The sequence below is a fragment of the Balaenoptera ricei genome, chromosome 4 (assembly GCF_028023285.1).
Source record: "Balaenoptera ricei isolate mBalRic1 chromosome 4, mBalRic1.hap2, whole genome shotgun sequence".
Taxonomy (NCBI): Eukaryota; Metazoa; Chordata; class Mammalia; order Artiodactyla; family Balaenopteridae; genus Balaenoptera; species Balaenoptera ricei.
Window position 1 is genome coordinate 104,569,476 of NC_082642.1, and position 17,361 is coordinate 104,586,836.

Sequence of the window (17,361 nt, forward strand, 5' to 3'; positions counted from 1 at the left end):
GTCTAAGCAGCTATGGCAGTAATTTTGAAATGTTCATTCTGCAACATAATTAGCAATAAAGTACACACACACACACACACACACACACACACACACACAAAGTTCTAAGAAAGAGATTTCTCCCTGACAGTCCAACAATTACAACACCATATAAGTATGGTAGTTTTGTGCATTTAAGTACATGACATGAAACTTGTAAATAATTAACAAATTATTTTGTAGAGGCTGTGAAATGCATATATGATTATTATTTTAAAATAACACTTACTTCAGCATAGAAATATTAATAGTTAAGTCATTTCTGACTAAAACTACCCTAAGTATTACTGATGGGTGGGTCACTCTGCCCTGGAAGGAACACTATTACATTATTCTCAGATCATGTAATTTGGTTTGAAAATGTACTGTAATTTTACCAGCAACTTTAATGAGGTAATAGAAGGTGTATGTGTCAAATTTGCAAATTCCACAAACATAATAGGAACAAAAATCAAGGTTTAAAAAGTTCTTTACATCCTGGAAGAATGGAAAATACATACACATAGCCTGAAAATACATACATATAACAAAGTTACATGTGAATTTTTAGATGTGGTGGTTCAAAAAATCAGATAAATAAGAGTATACATCTTTTGATATACACTTTAAAAGATAATTTTATTCTTATAAACTTTAAATTAAAACAATCATATTCCATTAACACAAATTCAGTACCCAGGACAGGAAAGGAAAATACTACTCTACCATGTGTAAATAAGTGTATTTTAAATGACCTGCTTAAAAACTGTATTTCTAAGATATTAGATAAATAAACAATGATATATCCACACAGTGGTATACTATGCAGATGTAACAAAGAATAAGAAATATCTCTATAATTATGTTATATCTTATAAGATCCAAGATATATTACTAAATTGAAAAAAGAAATATTGAGGAAAGTATGTATGGTATACTGTCATTTATTGGATAAACAGGGACACATATATCTATTCATTTATTTACATTAAAAAGAAACAGAAGGATAAGCCAAAAAGTTTTAAAGACTGATATTCAGGACTTCCCTGGTAGTGCAGTGGTTAAGAATCTACCTGCCAATGCAGTGGACACAGGTTCAACCCCTGATCGAGGAAGATCCCACATGCTGCGGAGCAACTAGGCCTGTGTGCCACAACTACTGAGCCTGCGCCCTAGAGCCCATGAGCCACAACTACTGAGTCTGCGCACAACTACAGAGGCCCGTATGCTTTAGCGTCTGTGTGCCACAACTACTGAGCCCACATGCTGTAACTACCAAAGCCTGTGCACCTAGAGCCTACGCACCACAACAATGAGTAGCCCCCGCTTGAGGCAACCAGAGAAAGCCCGAACCCAGCAATGAAGACCCAATGCAGCTAAAAAAAAAAAAAAAGACTGATATTCATAAAAGAGGCAACTTGATAGAGGAGGCCCATGTAGAAATTAAATTTCTTGGAATATGCATTACTTTAGAGATTTGATTTTTGGAAATTCTAAATATTTATATCATCACAAAACAAAATTATGTTTTTAAAAGAAAGAAATCTCCAAAAGTTGAAATAAAACAAATGCACTTTATATCTAGTTGGTGGCATACCAGTACAGAGGATCTATTCCAAGTGGTTTAAGAGAACATGGTAATTTGACTGCATATCCTCAGTGGATTATAGCATAAAGACAGAAAAAACTTCAGAGCCATGTAGGAGAGCGCAGTAAAAGGGATGCAGAGGGCAAAGCGGAGAGATTCCCGCACAGAGGATCGGTGCCAACCAGCACTCACCAGCCCGAGAGGCTTGTCTGCTCACCTGCCGGGACGGGTGGGGGCTGGGAGCTGAGGCTCTGGCTTCCGAGGTCAGATCCCAGGGAGAGGACTGGGGTTGGCTGTGTGAACACAGCCTGAAGGGGGCTAGTGAGCCACAGCTAGCTGGGAGGGAGCCGGGGAAAAAGTCTGGACCTGCCTAAGAGGCAAGAGACCATTGTTTCGGGGTGCACAAGGAGAGGGGATTCAGAGCCCTGCCTAAATGAGCTCCAGAGAAGGGCGTGAGCCGCGGCTATCAGCGCGGACACCAGAAACGGGAATGAAACGCTAAGGCTGCTGCCACAGCCACCAAGAAGCCTGTGTGCGAGCACAGGTCACTCTCCACACCGCCCCTCGCAGGAGCCTGTGGAGCTCCCCCTGCCAGGCTCCTGTGATCCAGGGACAACTTCCCCGGGAGAACACACGGGGCGCCTCAGGCTGTTGCAATGTCACGCCGGTCTCTGTCGCCACAGGCTCGCCCCGCATCCGTACCCCTCCCTCCCACCAGCCTGAGTGAGCCAGAGCCCCCTGATCAGCTGCTCCTTTAACCCCGTCCTGTCTGAGCAAAGAACAGACGCCCTCAGGCGACCTACACGCAGAGGCGGGGCCAAATCCAAAGCTGCACCCCAGGAGCTGTGCGAACAAAGAAGAGAAAGGGAAATCTCTCCCAGCAGACTCAGGAGTAGCGGATTAAATCTCCACAATCAACTTGATGTACCCTGTATCTGTGAATACCTGAAAAGACAATGAATCACCTCAAAATTGAGGTGGTGGACTTTCGGAGCAATGATATATATATTTTTTCCCTTTTTCTCTTTTTCCGTGTGGCTGACAGCGTCTTGGTGTTCTGGCCGGGTGTCAGACCTGTGCCTCTGAGGTGGGAGAACCAAGTTCAGGACATTGGTTCACCATACACCTCCCAGCTCCATGTAATATTAAATGGCAAAAGCTTTCCCAGAGATCTCCATCTCAATGCTAAGACCCAGCTCCACTCAACAACCAGTAAGCTTCAGTGCTGGACACCCTATGACAAACAACTAGCAAGACAGGAACACAACCCCACCCATTAGCAGAGAGGCTGCCTAAAATCATAATAAGGTCACAGACACCCGAAAACACACCACCAGATGCGGATCTGCACACCAGAAAAACAAGGTCCAGCCTCATCCACCAGAACACAGGCACTAGTCCCCTCCACCAGGATGCCTAAACAACCCACTGAACCAACCTTAGCCACTGGGGGCAGACACCAAAAACAACGGGATCTATGAACCTGCAGCCTGCGAAAAGCAGACCACAAACACAGTAAGTTAAGGAAAATGAGAAGACAGAGAAACACACAGGAGATGAAGAAGCAAGGTAAAAACACACCAGACCTAACAAATGAAGAGGAAATAGGCAGTCTACCTAATAAAGAATTCAGAGTAATGAGAATAAACATGATCCAAAATCTTGGAAATAGAATGGAGAAAATACAAGAAACCTTTAACAAGGACCTAGAAGAACTGAAGAGCAAATAAACAATGATGAACAACACAATTAATGAAATTAAAAATTACCTAGAAGGAATCAATAGCAGAATAACTGAGGCAGAAGAATGGAGAAGTGACCTGGAAGATAAAATACTGGAAATAACTACTGTAGAGCAGGATAAAAAAAAAAGAATGAAAAGAATGAGGACAGTCTCAGAGACCTCTGGGACAATATTATATGCACCACCATTCGAATTATAGGGGTCCCAGAAGAAGAAGAGAAAAAGAAAGGTTCGGAGAAAATACTTGAAGAGATTATAGTTGAAAACTTCCCTAATATGGGAAAGGAAATAGTTAATCAAGTCCAAGAAGCGCAGAGAGTCCCATACAGGATAAATCAGAGTAGAAACACGCCAAAACACATATTAATCAAATATTCAAATATTAAATACAAAGAAAAAGTATTAAAAGCAGCAAGAGAAAAACAACAAATAGCATACAAGGGAATCCCCATAATGTTAACAGCTGATCTTTCAGCAGAAACTCTGCAAGCCAGAAGGGAGGGGCAGGACATATTTAAAGTGATGAAAGGAAAGAACCTACAACCAAGATTACTCTACACAGCAAGGATCTCATTCAGATTCGACAGAGAAATTAAAACCTTTACAGACAAACAAAATCTAAGAGAATTCAGCACCACCAGAGCAGCTTTACATCAAATGCTAAAGGAACTTCTCTAGGCAGGAAATACAAGAGAAGGAAAAGACGTACAATAACAAACCCAAAACAATTAAGAAAATGGTAATAGGAACATACATAATGATAATTACCTTAAATGTAAATGGATTAAATGCTCCAACCAAAAGACACAGACTGGCTGAACGGATACAAAAACGGATACAAGACCCATATATATGGTGTCTACAATAGACCCACTTCAGACCAAGGGACACATACAGACTGAAAGTGAGGGGATGGAAAAAGATATTCCATGCAAATGGAAATCAAAAGAAAGTTGGAGTAGCAATTCTCATATGAGAAAAAATAGACTTTAAAATAAAGACTATTACAAGAGACAAAGAAGGACACTACATAATGATCAAGGGATGAATCCAAGAAGAAGATATAACAATTATAAATATTTATGCACCCAACATAGGAGCACCTCAATACATAAGGTAAATGCTAACATAACAGCCATAAAAGGGGAAATCAACAGTAACACAATCATAGTAGGGGACTTTAACACCCCACTTTCACCAATGGACAGATCATCCAAAATGAAAATAAGTAAGGAAACACAAGCTTTAAATGACACATTAAACAAGATAGACTTAATTGATATTTACAGGACATTCCAACCAAAAACAACAGAATACACTTTCTTCTCAAGTGCTCAAGGAACATTCTCCAGGATAGATCATAACCTGGGTCACAAATCAAGCTCTGGTAAGTTTAAGAAAATTGAAATCGTATCAAGTATCTTTTACAACCACAACGCTATGAGACTAGATATCAATTACAGGAAAAAATATGTAAAAAATACAAACACATGGAGGCTAAACAATACACTACTTAATAACCAAGAGATCACTGAAGGAATCAAAGAGGAAATCAAAAAATACCTAGAAACAAATGACAATGAAAACACGACGACCCAAAACTTATGGGATGCAGCAAAAGCAGTTCTAAGAGGGAAGCTTATAGCAATACAATCCTACCTAAAGAAACAAGAAACATCTCAAATAACCTAACCTTACACCTAAAGCAAGTAGAGAAAGAAGAACAAAAAAAATCCCAAAGTTAGTAGAAGGAAAGAAATCATAAAGATCAGATGAGAAACAAATGAAAAAGAAATGAAGGAAACAATAGAAAAGATCAATAAAACTAAAAGCTGGTTCTTTGAGAAGATAAACAAAATTGATAAAACATTAGCCATATTCATCAAAATAAAAAGAAGACTCAAATCAACAGAATTAGAAAAGAAAAAGGAGAAGTAACTATTGACACTGCAGAAATACAAAGGATTATGAGAGATTACTACAAGCAACTATATGCCAATAAAGTGGACAACCTGGAAGATATGGACAAATTCTTAGAAAAGCACAACCTTCTGAGACTGAACCAGGAAGAAATGGAAAATATAGAAAGAAATAGAAAATATAAACAGACCAATCACAAGCACTGCAATTGAGACTGTGATTAAAAGTTTTCCAACAAACAAAGCCCAGGACCAGATGGCTTCACAGGTGAATTCTATCAAACATTTACAGAACTAACACCTATCCTTCTCAAACTCTTCCAAAATATAGCAGAGGGAGGAACACTCCCAACTTCATTCTATGAGGCTACCATCACCCTGACATGAAAACCAGGCAAAGATGTCACAAAGAAAGAGAACTAAGGGCCAATAACACTGATGAACATAAATGCAAAAATCCTCAACCAAATACTAGCAAACAGAATCCAATAGCACATTAAAAGGATCATACACCATGATCAAGTGGGGTTTATCCCAGGAAGGCAAGGATTCTTCAATATACACAAATCAATCAATGTGATACACCATATTAACAAACTGAAGGTTAAAAACCATACGATAATCTCAACAGATGCAGAAAAGGCTTTCAACAAAATTCAACACCCATTTATGATAAAAACCCTCCAGAAAGTAGGCATAGAGGGAACTTACCTCAACATAATAAAGGCCATATATGACAAACCCACAGCCAACATCGCTCTCAATGGTGAAAACCTGAAACCACTTCCACTAAAATCAGGAACAAGACAAGGTTGCCCACTCTCACCACTATTATTCAACATAGTTTTGGAAGTTTTAGCCAGAGCAATCAGAGAAGAAAAAGAAATAAAAGGAATCGAAATTATAAAAGAAGAAGTAAAGCTGTCACTGTTTGCAGATGACATGATACTATACATAAAGAATCCTAAAGACTCTACCAGAAAACTACTAGAGCTAATCAATGAATTTGGTAAAGTAGCAGGATACAAAATTAATGCACAGAAATCTCTTGCATTCCTATACACCAAAGATGAAAAATCTGAAAGAGAAATTAAGGAAAAACTCCCATTTACCATTGCAAGAAAAAGAATAAAATACCTAGGATAAACCTACCTAAGGAGAAAAAAGACCTGCATGCAGAAAACTGTAAGACACTGATGAAAGAAATTAAAGAAGATACAAACAGATGGAGAGATATACCATGTTCTTGGATTGGAAGAAACAACATTGTGAAAATGACTGTACTACCGAAAGCAATCTACAGATTCAATGCAATCCCTATCAAACTACCAATGGCATTCTTCACAGAACTAGAACAAAATATTTCACAATTTGTATGGAAACACCAAAGACTCCGAATAGCGAAAGCAATCTTAAGAAAGAAAAACAGAGCTGGATGAATCAGGCTCCCAGACTTCAGACTATACTACAAAGCTACAGTAATCAAGACAGTATGGTACTGGCACAAAAACAGAAATATAGATCAATGGAACAGGATAGAAAGCCCAGAGATCAACCCACGCACATATGGTCACCTTATTTTTGATAAAGGAGGCAAGAATATACAATGGCAAAAAGACAGCCTCTTCAACAAGTGGTGCTGGGAAAACTAGACAGTTACATGTAAAAGAATGAAATTAGAACACTCCCTAACACCATACACAAAAATAAACTCAAAATAGATTAAAGACCTAACTGTAAGGCCAGACACTATAAAACTCTTAGAGGAAAACATAGGCAGAACACTCTATGACATAAATCACAGCAAGATCTTTTTGGACCTACTTCCTAGAGAAATGGAAATAAAAACAAAAATAAACAAATGGGACCTAATGAAACTTAAAAGCTTTTGTACAGCAAAGGAAACCATAAGCAAGATGAAAAGATAACCCTCAGAATGGGAGAAAATATTTGCCAACGAAGCAACTGACAAAGGACTAATCTCCAAAATTTACAAGCAGCTCATGCAGCTCAATATTAAAAAAACAAACAACCCAGTCCAAAAATGGGCAGAAGATCTAAATAGATATTTCTCCAAAGAAGGTATACAGATTGCCAACAAACTCATGAAAGAATGCTCAACATCATTAATCATTAGAGAAATGCAAATCAAAACTACAGTGAGGTATCACCTCACACCAGTCAGAATGGCCATCATCAAAAAATCTACAAACAATAAATGCTGGATAGGGTGTGGAGAAAAGGGAACCCTCTTGCACTGTTGGTGGGAATGAAAACTGATACAGCCACTATGGAGAACATTATGGAGGTTCCTTAGAAAACTAAAAATAGAACTACGATACGACCCAGCAATCCCACTCCTGGACATATACCCTGAGAAAACCATAATTCAAAAAGAGTCATGTGTCACAATGTTCATTGCAGCTCTATTTACAATAGCCAGGATATAGAAGCAACCTAAGTGTCCATCGACAGATGAATGGATAAAGAAGATGTGGCACATATATACAATGGAATATTACTCAGCCATTAAAGGAAACGAAACTGAGTTATTTGTAGTGAGGTGGATGGACCTAGAGTCTGTCATACGGAGTGAAGTAAGTCAGAAAGAAAAAAACAAATACCGTATGGTAACACATATATATGGAATCTAAAAAAAAAAAAGAGTTATGAAGAACCTAGGGGCAGGACAGGAATGATATGCAGATGTAGAGAATGGACTTGAGGACACAGGGAGCGGGAAGGTAAGCTGGGACAAAGTGAGATAGTGTCATGGACTTATATATACTACCAAATGTAAAATAGATAGCTAGTGGGAAGCAGCCACATAGCACAGGAAGATCAGCTCGGTGCTTTGTGACCACCTAGAGGAGTGGGATAGGGAGGGTGGGAGGGAGACGCAAGAGGGAGGAGATATGGGGATATATGTATATGCATAGCTGATTCACTTTGTTACAAAGCAGAAACTAACAAACTATTGTAAAGCAATTATACTCCAATAAAGATGTTAAAAAAAATTAAAAAAACTGTAGTAATCATATTGTTGATGGTGATGTCATTAATGGTGTTGTTATTTGAGGCTCTTGCCTATAATTTAGCATAAAACAAATGAATAATTATACAATATTCTAATTCTATCTTTCCTGGTGAAGAGTCTCTTACTGATGTTAATAGCAATAATAACCACAATAGATGCAACACATCATATATTATTAAATCCTTGAGTTAATAAAATATTATTTTGAAAGTTCTAATTGGTTCCCTTTGGAAGATGGTAGGGAAAAAAATACATTATTTCACAAACTGCTAACTAAGGGAAAAGTTAACCTTATCCTGCTTTCCTATACACATTCTATCTTTGGAGAAGAGAAAAGTTCCTCTTTACAGAAATATCTCAGCTGGTAAGGTGAGGATTAATGTTAGATTTAGAACATCACCATTTTACAATTCTTGTTAAATAAATGAATCTAGTCATTGAGCATGAACAGCTGTTAACATTACAAAAATAGAGACAACAAGACTTTATGTGTCTTCAAATGGAAGAACATTACGTTACATATATTCTTGCCAAAAAATTGAACTCAAATCAGATCAAAGCTGTAGATCCAATTTACAGGAAATAGAGATGTCAGAGAAATAAGTTAAACTACATTCTACGAAACTACACAGCATAAATGACCCAGTTTCTATAAAAAAAAACTTGTATTTATATAAAACAAATATGTAATGTATTTGTTTTATATATATATATATACACTTTAAACATGTATAATATGCTTTAAATATTATATGCTTTTATATATATAAATCGGATATTTTAAAGAACAATTGGATATTGGATGGTATTGCAATATGGCAAATAATTAAAGGAAAATTGAATATTTGATGATATTAAGGAATACAAAAACAACTGTGGATGAAATAGTTTCCTATCTGGAATTGTTCAAGATAATATGATGCTGGAGTATAGACAAAACAATACTGTTTTGATTGGATGATTAGTGTACAGAGATTCACCTATTATTTTGGTTATTTTTGTATGTTTGAATCATACGACACTTTGTGTTTTAAAATATTCAAACAATTTTTTATATAGATCCAGCACATTTTAAAATTTTATTCCTAGATGTTTTAATTACATAAGCTATAATAAAGCTTTTTCCTTCATTATATTTTCAAACTATTTCTTCAGTTTAAAAAGATGAAGGATAGTGGTTTTAATAATAATCTTATAGTACCGACACATTTAAATTTCTCAGCATGTATAAGAATGCTCTAATTAACTCTCTGGGTTTTTCCAGGTCAACAAACATGTCATGTACAAACCATATTTTGTCTTGTTTTTCAGTTGTATGCTTCTTACTTCTTTCTTCTACCTAATTGTGTTGTTTGGATTCACTTGAGCAATGGTAAATAATAGTTGTGATAAAGGTGATTCCGTCTTATTTTTAACTTTGGTGAGAATGCTTCTATTTATTCCCTCACCTCTGCCCCACCATAAAGCATGATGCTTGGTGTGTGTGTGTGTGTGCACGTGCACCCACATTGGATTCCTACTTTATTGTGTGTTTTAATTAAGAATAGATGCCAAATTTTAATAAACAGCTTTCCAAAATCTATGGAAGTAATAAAATCAGTCATTAACTGAATAGCCAATATGCTCATATGGCTTGTCTCTTTTCATTGAATAATATTCTTCCATTTCTTTCTTCAGCTTCACAAACATACTGATCTAGGTCACAGATCTTAATACTCACAACAAAATTCTTTTTTCCTCTTCCTCTTCCTCTACCTTCTCCTCCTTCCTCTTCTTTTTAAATTAGTATTTTCGTTTGATATGTTGAAGAATTTAGGTTTAAAAATCGAGTTATAAATGCCCCAACAATGACTCATAAATCCAGCTTCTCATTTCAGTTTATTCTACCTTAGTTTGGCACTCATTCTTTGGATATATCTTTGGATGTCTTCAATGTACTACTAGCCGGTATTCCTACCATTAGACCTGCTTGCTCCTCCTATCCCCTACCCACACTCCTACCAAATCCCAAAGTGTGCAGAAAACAATGTGGCTTGCTATCTCCCTGCTTCAGAACCCATGCTAGTTCCTTAAGAATTGCAGAAAAAATATAAAGTCTCTCACAATTTATTCACAATCAACCCTTCTTAGGGCTCTTGATCTTATTCCACTCCTCTCTCCTCATTCCCCATGAAACTTCAGCTTCGGCCACACCAAATATCTCACCATTTTTTCGACAGTTCAAGTCCCTTGTGTTCTTTACCTTAGCACATGCTTCTTTCTACCCAGAACTTCTTTTTTCCTTTTTTTTGATAAAGTTTCCTTGCTACCAGAGCAGACTTAATCGTTGTTCTAAGTTCCCAAAACATAATTTCAAATCTGTGTAGTATCAATTGCCATATGGCATTTTACTTTGTTCATATTCATATGCCTCTCATACTGGAGTAGGAATTATCTAAAAATTGAATGTGATTCTTATGCTCCTTTTTATCCCCCAAACATTGCAAAGTCTGTCAAACAGTTTATAAAAATATCATGATTAAATAGTTAACTGTCACATTAAAGACACTAAGTAAATACTTGTTGATTGAATGCACAAATGGCACCTGCAGGTTTATGTACCTTAAATATTTCCTGTAATAGCAGATCTCTTAGCTTGATTATCCTTTATAAGCCCAGAGTGTAGCACAGTGCTTAGTTTGTAAACATACCTTTAATGAATGAACCAAAAAATTATTTATGATGTTCTTCTAACCCTTAGATTTAGTGGGAGTTTAGGCTGACTATAATTTAATGTCTCCCTATCATATAACTTAGATCATTTGTTCCAAAACTTTTGCATACTCCTTGAGCCCCTCATCCTGCACTTTCCCTCCACAGCTTTAACTGCCATCTTAGTTGAGACGATCCAGATTTTCTGGCTCAAACTCTGATCTTCCTTGTTCTTTAGACCTCATCACTGACAAAGGCTTCTTTGTTTTGTTGTTGTTTTTCTTTACTTTTCTTCTTCTTTGAAAGAAGGTCTGTTTGTCAGTGTTGTGAAAAATACATCTTTTACTTTATGATTTAAGCACTTATTTTTTTACTCTCCCCAAATTTTCACCATCACTAAAATTCTCCTCACACATATAATCTCTGAAACACCTCTAACTTATACTACTGTACTCTTAAATATCTCTAGTTCTCTGCCTCCACAAAAGTCAAATAATTTCTTCCCTCAAGTCAAGGACTTCACAAAGAAGAAGTAGCCCCTGAGACTTTGGATAGAGGCATTGGAGTGAATATGCCTCATATCCTTGAACCCCATATTAGCTAGACCCTTGTGGGTAAAAGAAGCATCTTTTTCCCCTTGCTAGGGTTGTCTAACCTTCTGAAAGAAGGACTTTACCTCAGGTAGCTGCCTTATGACACGATGCTCATCTTCCCCAAGATCCTCCCCTGCCTTTCCCCTTTACCTTCAGTCCAATAACTACAGCCGCTGCTTAGCATTTCTTGAGAGGGAAAATTTGGTCTCTGCTTTACCTACCAAAAGAACCACAGGACTTGACTAAAATATACTAACAGGAACAAGCAGAACACACGGGAAAGTGGAGTTGACTATGCTTGACCAGGATGGGGTGTGGACTCTAAGGCTGGATAAGGCAGAACTTACTGACATGCCAACACTCTCTTATGATTCAGGACTTAGCATCCTAGCACAGACACTTGGAACCTGTCATGATATACTCCTGATATGGACTTGTTAAAACTTGGAAATGACAATGACCCTAATAAATAATGTGATAATTCTGGACTGCCTTTGCAAAGTATTTTAAAAGGGTCAGGGCTTCCCTGGTGGCGCAGTGGTTGAGAATCTGCCTGCCAATGCAGGGGACACGGGTTCGAGGCCTGGTCTGGGAAGATCCCACATGCCATGGAGCAACTAGGCCCGTGAGCCACAACTACTGAGCCTGAGCGTCTGGAGCCTGTGCTCCGCAGCAAGAGAGGCTGCGATAGTGAGAGGCCCGGGCACCGCGATGAAGAGTGGCCCCCGCTTGCCACAACTAGAGAAAGCCCTCACACAGAAACAAAGACCCAACACAGCCATAAATAAATAAATAAATAAATATTTAAAAAATAAAAAATAAAAAAAATTTTTAAAAAATAAAAAGGGTCAAAAGACTCAGGGATTAAGCATGGCCGGAGAATTTTACACAGTATGGAGAACTACCACTTGACTCTATTCTTTGTGAAGGGCAGAGGAAGCTCCCTTCATTAAAGCCTTGAGGAATTCCTTGGTGAGGGAAGTCACTGGTATCTTTGAAAATCTCAGTAGAAATCATCTAAAGGTCAAGTTTGACAATTACATGTGCTACCATGGAACTGAATATGCTAGTGTCGATAAGGATGACAAGATTATAGAATAGCAGAACCTAAGTGGATATAATTACCATACCAGGTACCAGGTAACCAGGATGTATTGACCATGGGGTCACTGACAATGGCTAATAGGCCATAGTGTTCTTAGGGCAAGAGAAACGGACAGCAACTTGTGCATACTTTAGCTTACGTAACCAGAAAAAAAAAAATCAAGGTGTGGGGAGCAAAACATTGTTGTCAGCTGCTTGTGAAAACCAGTTCCCTTCTCAAACTTCATAAAAGAAAGATATTGATTCTTCTTCTTTAGTTATAGCCCTATCTATGGACAAGTTATTGCTATAGCCAGTTGAAACCCATCCCAATTGATCAGTGACTTATGCCTCTGAAGTCAGCCAATCAGTAGCAGCCCATGATTCTTAAAGCCAGACAATCAACAAGGGCTGCTCCAGTAGTTGTGCTTCCTTGGCTGAAAAATAACCATTCCCTAAATGCTTCCTTGGCTGAATGTTAGCTGATCCCTGAATTCTATGCTTCTCAAAATCCTGTAGAGAATCATTGTTTGCAGACATAGTGCTTTCCAGGACCAGCTATCCCTTGTTTAGTAAGCAGTAAATTCGGCTTTTATGTTTATTTGTTTCAGATTATTTGAGGGGGTTTGAGGGAGGGACTTTCTTTCACATACTGCAATGGAAAAGTTTGTTCCCTCACCCTGTTTCCTGATCTAAGTTGGCTGTCATACACAAAACTCATCAGTTAAGGGGAGGCCAGGTCTCCTTGAGGTAGGACGTTGTAATGCCATCACAACTTTATATGATGAACACTCCCCCAATACTTCCCCCAATGAAACCTGCAGCCATTTACCAGAGTAGGTATACACTATAATAAGGAAGATGTCCAGACCAGAGAGACCACTTGGCCCCCAGTAAGACTGGAGTTTATGAAAACCACTGTAAATGAAATCCTGGTCCAGGTTTCTTTCATATGAGGCCCAGTAAGTTCATGGATTCAGTATGTACCCATTTCCTCAAAATGTCTTCTCTGACTTTTGGAGTAAGAATCATTAATGTAGGAAGGGCTGTGTAAAATGCTGTCTCCAGCTAACATAGTAAATCACAATCACTATTCTATCTTGGGTAAATTTCATAGGTTAGCATCCCCTCAAATAATTGAAGTATGCAAGGGTTAAGGTTCCCAACATCTGCCATGTTTCCCTGTGTGGCAAAAAACAGATAGATCATAGAAGGGTAGAACAAAAATTTAATAAGTGGTAGCCCCAATAACACTTGCTCTGTGAGATGTGGTATCTTTACTGGAGCAGATCAATATAGCTCAGGAACTCTGTGTGTAGCTACTACTGCAAGTGCGTTCTTTCCTACCTTGATAAGTAAAAAGGAGTAAAGGAGTTTGTTTTTATAAGGAGGTTACAGCTCACTACCATGTCCCAGGGACATAATAACTTTCCTGCCCTCTGGAAATACATGATCTGATCTGCAAGGACCTCAATTGTCCTGACGGTCTGTAGACTATCACATTTGTCCACTCTACCAATGATATCATGTTAATTGGATCTGGGGAGTGGTGAGTAGCAATACTCTGGATGTCCTAGAAAGACACATTGCATGCCAGACATTTGGAGATAGACCCTATGTTCAGAGCCTGCCATATCAGTGAAGTTTTAAGGGTCCAATGATCTAGGGATGTCATCTCTATGAAAGGGACATGTTATTACACCCTATATCTCCTATCATGAGCACAGCTCTAGGTGTACCCCTTGTGATTTAAGAGATAGCATATACCACGCTTGGGACTAGTGCTCTGACCCTTTTACTGTGTGACTCCGAAGGTTTCCAGATTTTGGTGAGACCTAGAGCAAGAGAGGGCTCAGCATCAGGCTGCAGTGCAAACTGTCCTACCACTCAGGCCATATAACCCAGTATATCCAACAGACCTAGAGGTTCTTATTGTAGAAGAAGATGCAGTGTTGGGAAAACTGGACAGCTACATGTAAACGAATGAAAATGGAACACCCCCTAAAAGCATACACAAAAATAAACTCAAAATGGATTAAAGGCCTAAATGTAAGGCCAGACACTATAAAGCTCTTAGAGGAAAATATAGGCAAAACACTCTTTGACATAAATCACAGCAAGATCTTTTTTGATCCACCTCCTAGAGTAATGAAAATAGAAACAAAAATAAACAAATGGGACCTAATTAAGCTTAAAAGCTTTTCCACAGCAAAGGAAACCATAAATAAAAAGACAACCCTCAGAATGGGAGAAAATATTTGCAAATGAAGCAACTGACAAGGGATTCATCTCCAAAATATACAAAGAGCTCATGCAGCTCAATATCATAAAAACAGACAATCCAATCAAAAAAGGGGTGGAAGATCTAAATAGACATTTCTCCAAAGAAGACATACAGATGGACAAAAAGCACATGAAAAGATGCTCAACATCAATAATTATTAGAGAAATGTAAATCAAAACTACAACGAGGTATCACTTCACACTGGTCAAAATGGCCATCATCAAAAAATCTACAAACAGTAAATGCTGGAGACGGTGTGGAGAAAAGGGAACCCTCCTACACCGTTAGTGGAAATGTAAATTGGTAGAGCTGCTATGGAGAACAGTATGGAGGTTCCTTAAAAAACTAAAAACAGAGCTACCATATAATCCAGCACTCCCACTCCTGGGCATATTTCTGGAGAAAACCATAATTAGAAAAGATACATGCACCCCAATGTTCATTGCAGCACTATTTACAATAGCCAGGACATGGAAGCAACCTAAATGTCCATCAACAGAGGAATGGGTAAAGAAGATGAGGTACATATATACAATGGAATATTACTCAGACATAAAAAAGAACAAAATAATGCCATTTGCAGCAACATGGATGGACTTAGAGACTGTCATACTGAGAAGTAAGTTAGACAAAGAAAGACAAATATCATATGATATCGCTTATATGTGAAATCTAAAAAAAGGCTACAAATGAACTTGTGTACAAAACAGAAATAGAATTACAGATGTAGAAAACAAACTTATGGTTATCAGGGGGTAAAGGGGGAGGGAGGGATAAACTGGGAGATTGGGATTGACATATAAGCACTACTATATATAAAATAGATAACTAATGAGGACCTACTGTATAGCACAGGGAACTCTATTCAATAAATAGTCTTTAATGGCCTATATGGGAAAAGAATCTAAAAAGGAGTGTATATATGTATAACTGATTCACTTTACTGCACACCTGAAACTAACACAACATTGTAAATCAACTATACTCCAATTAAAAAAAAAAAGAAAAAAGATGCCTCTCTGGCAAATCCCAACAGATTTGCAGCATGGATTCTTGAAGAGTTTTGGTGTAATTTTGTTTCTTTTATAGATGCTTGGAAAGCAGTGCCTGGTGTGCTCCTGGGGCCTGGTAGAGCCTAGGCGGCTGCCTGAGACACCAACTGACTGTAACTAGAAGGCTGTCCACAGTAAGTTGCTATTGTCAGACCTTCCAACTCACATTGCTGAGCAGGAGCAGCCCCAACCTACAATATGCTTGAAATTATACATTTAGCAGAGAATCTGTGCAAGTCCAGAAGCCAAGAGTAAATTACACAGCTGGCCCAAACTAACCAAGTTGTCCACCACTGTTGCATATAATGTCTCGTTCAGCATATACTTAAGGCTTCATGGAGTGTGAGTGGTGAAGGTGGTAGGAAGGTATCTTCAAGCAGTGGATGGAGAAGAATAAAACTCTGGCCTGGTTCATAAATGAGTCATCTCTATATGATGGTGTGAATAAAAGTATACAACTGCTTCAGTCAGCTTCACTTGTGGGTAGACAGATACATACTCTAAGGACACCAGTTGAGAAAAAGTCCTCTCAGAAAGTAGAAAAGTATACTTGTTCATTATTTTTACCTAGGTGGAGAAGTGGACATAAGTAAAACTTTCTGTTTAAAGTATATACTGAAGATATATATACATAGATATATCCATATATATGAGAAATAATATTATATATAATATATATTAATAACTAATATTAATATATTAATAATAATTAATATTAATGTTGCTCTTACCTAATTGAGACATGGAAGAGTATCTTGGAAATCAGTAGATTCACTGATGTAATTGTTGTTCTATTTTCACTGATAAAAGTAAATGGGCAATTGGGTCAACACAGTTTGACAATGTCAAGATAACCAAGGATCAGACCCACAGGAATAGAAGTCTGGGTTTCTTCATTAGCCACATAACTTTGACCAATTGATCTGGTTGTGGGTGAGTGAAATCTGGGTGGTGAAAGAAGATGATGAATATCTAATTCTCATAGAAGTATGGATGGAATATATCATTAGAAAGTATAATAAGGTAAAAAAGTATGATATAACCAAACCTTACTTTATATAGCAAAATTATAAAGAGACATTTTACTTCAGACTGTAATCGAATTTCACAATGTGATTTTTCTTTTGTCTTTAGACAACCTAATATGTTTTCTTGGATATGGCTCTTACATATGGAATTATGCAAGGTATTCCATTTTAGCCAAAATTTAGAAGCCAAAGACTGTTACTCAAAGTGAGGCTTCTTTTTTGTTTCACTGACCCTTTTCGTAGTCACATTCAATATTCTTTGGATAAAGGCATCTAGAGTACTGGCAGAATTGCAAGCTGTGGAATCATCCAGATGTGTTACTG

At 37.7% G+C, this 17,361-nt stretch overlaps 1 long non-coding RNA gene across 1 annotated transcript in view; it reads right to left on the bottom strand.

The window, feature by feature from the left end:
- LOC132365446 (uncharacterized) overlaps positions 1-17,361 on the bottom strand; it is a 152,064-nt gene that overhangs the window by 773 nt on the left and 133,930 nt on the right. The gene's annotated exons all lie outside the window — the stretch shown is intronic.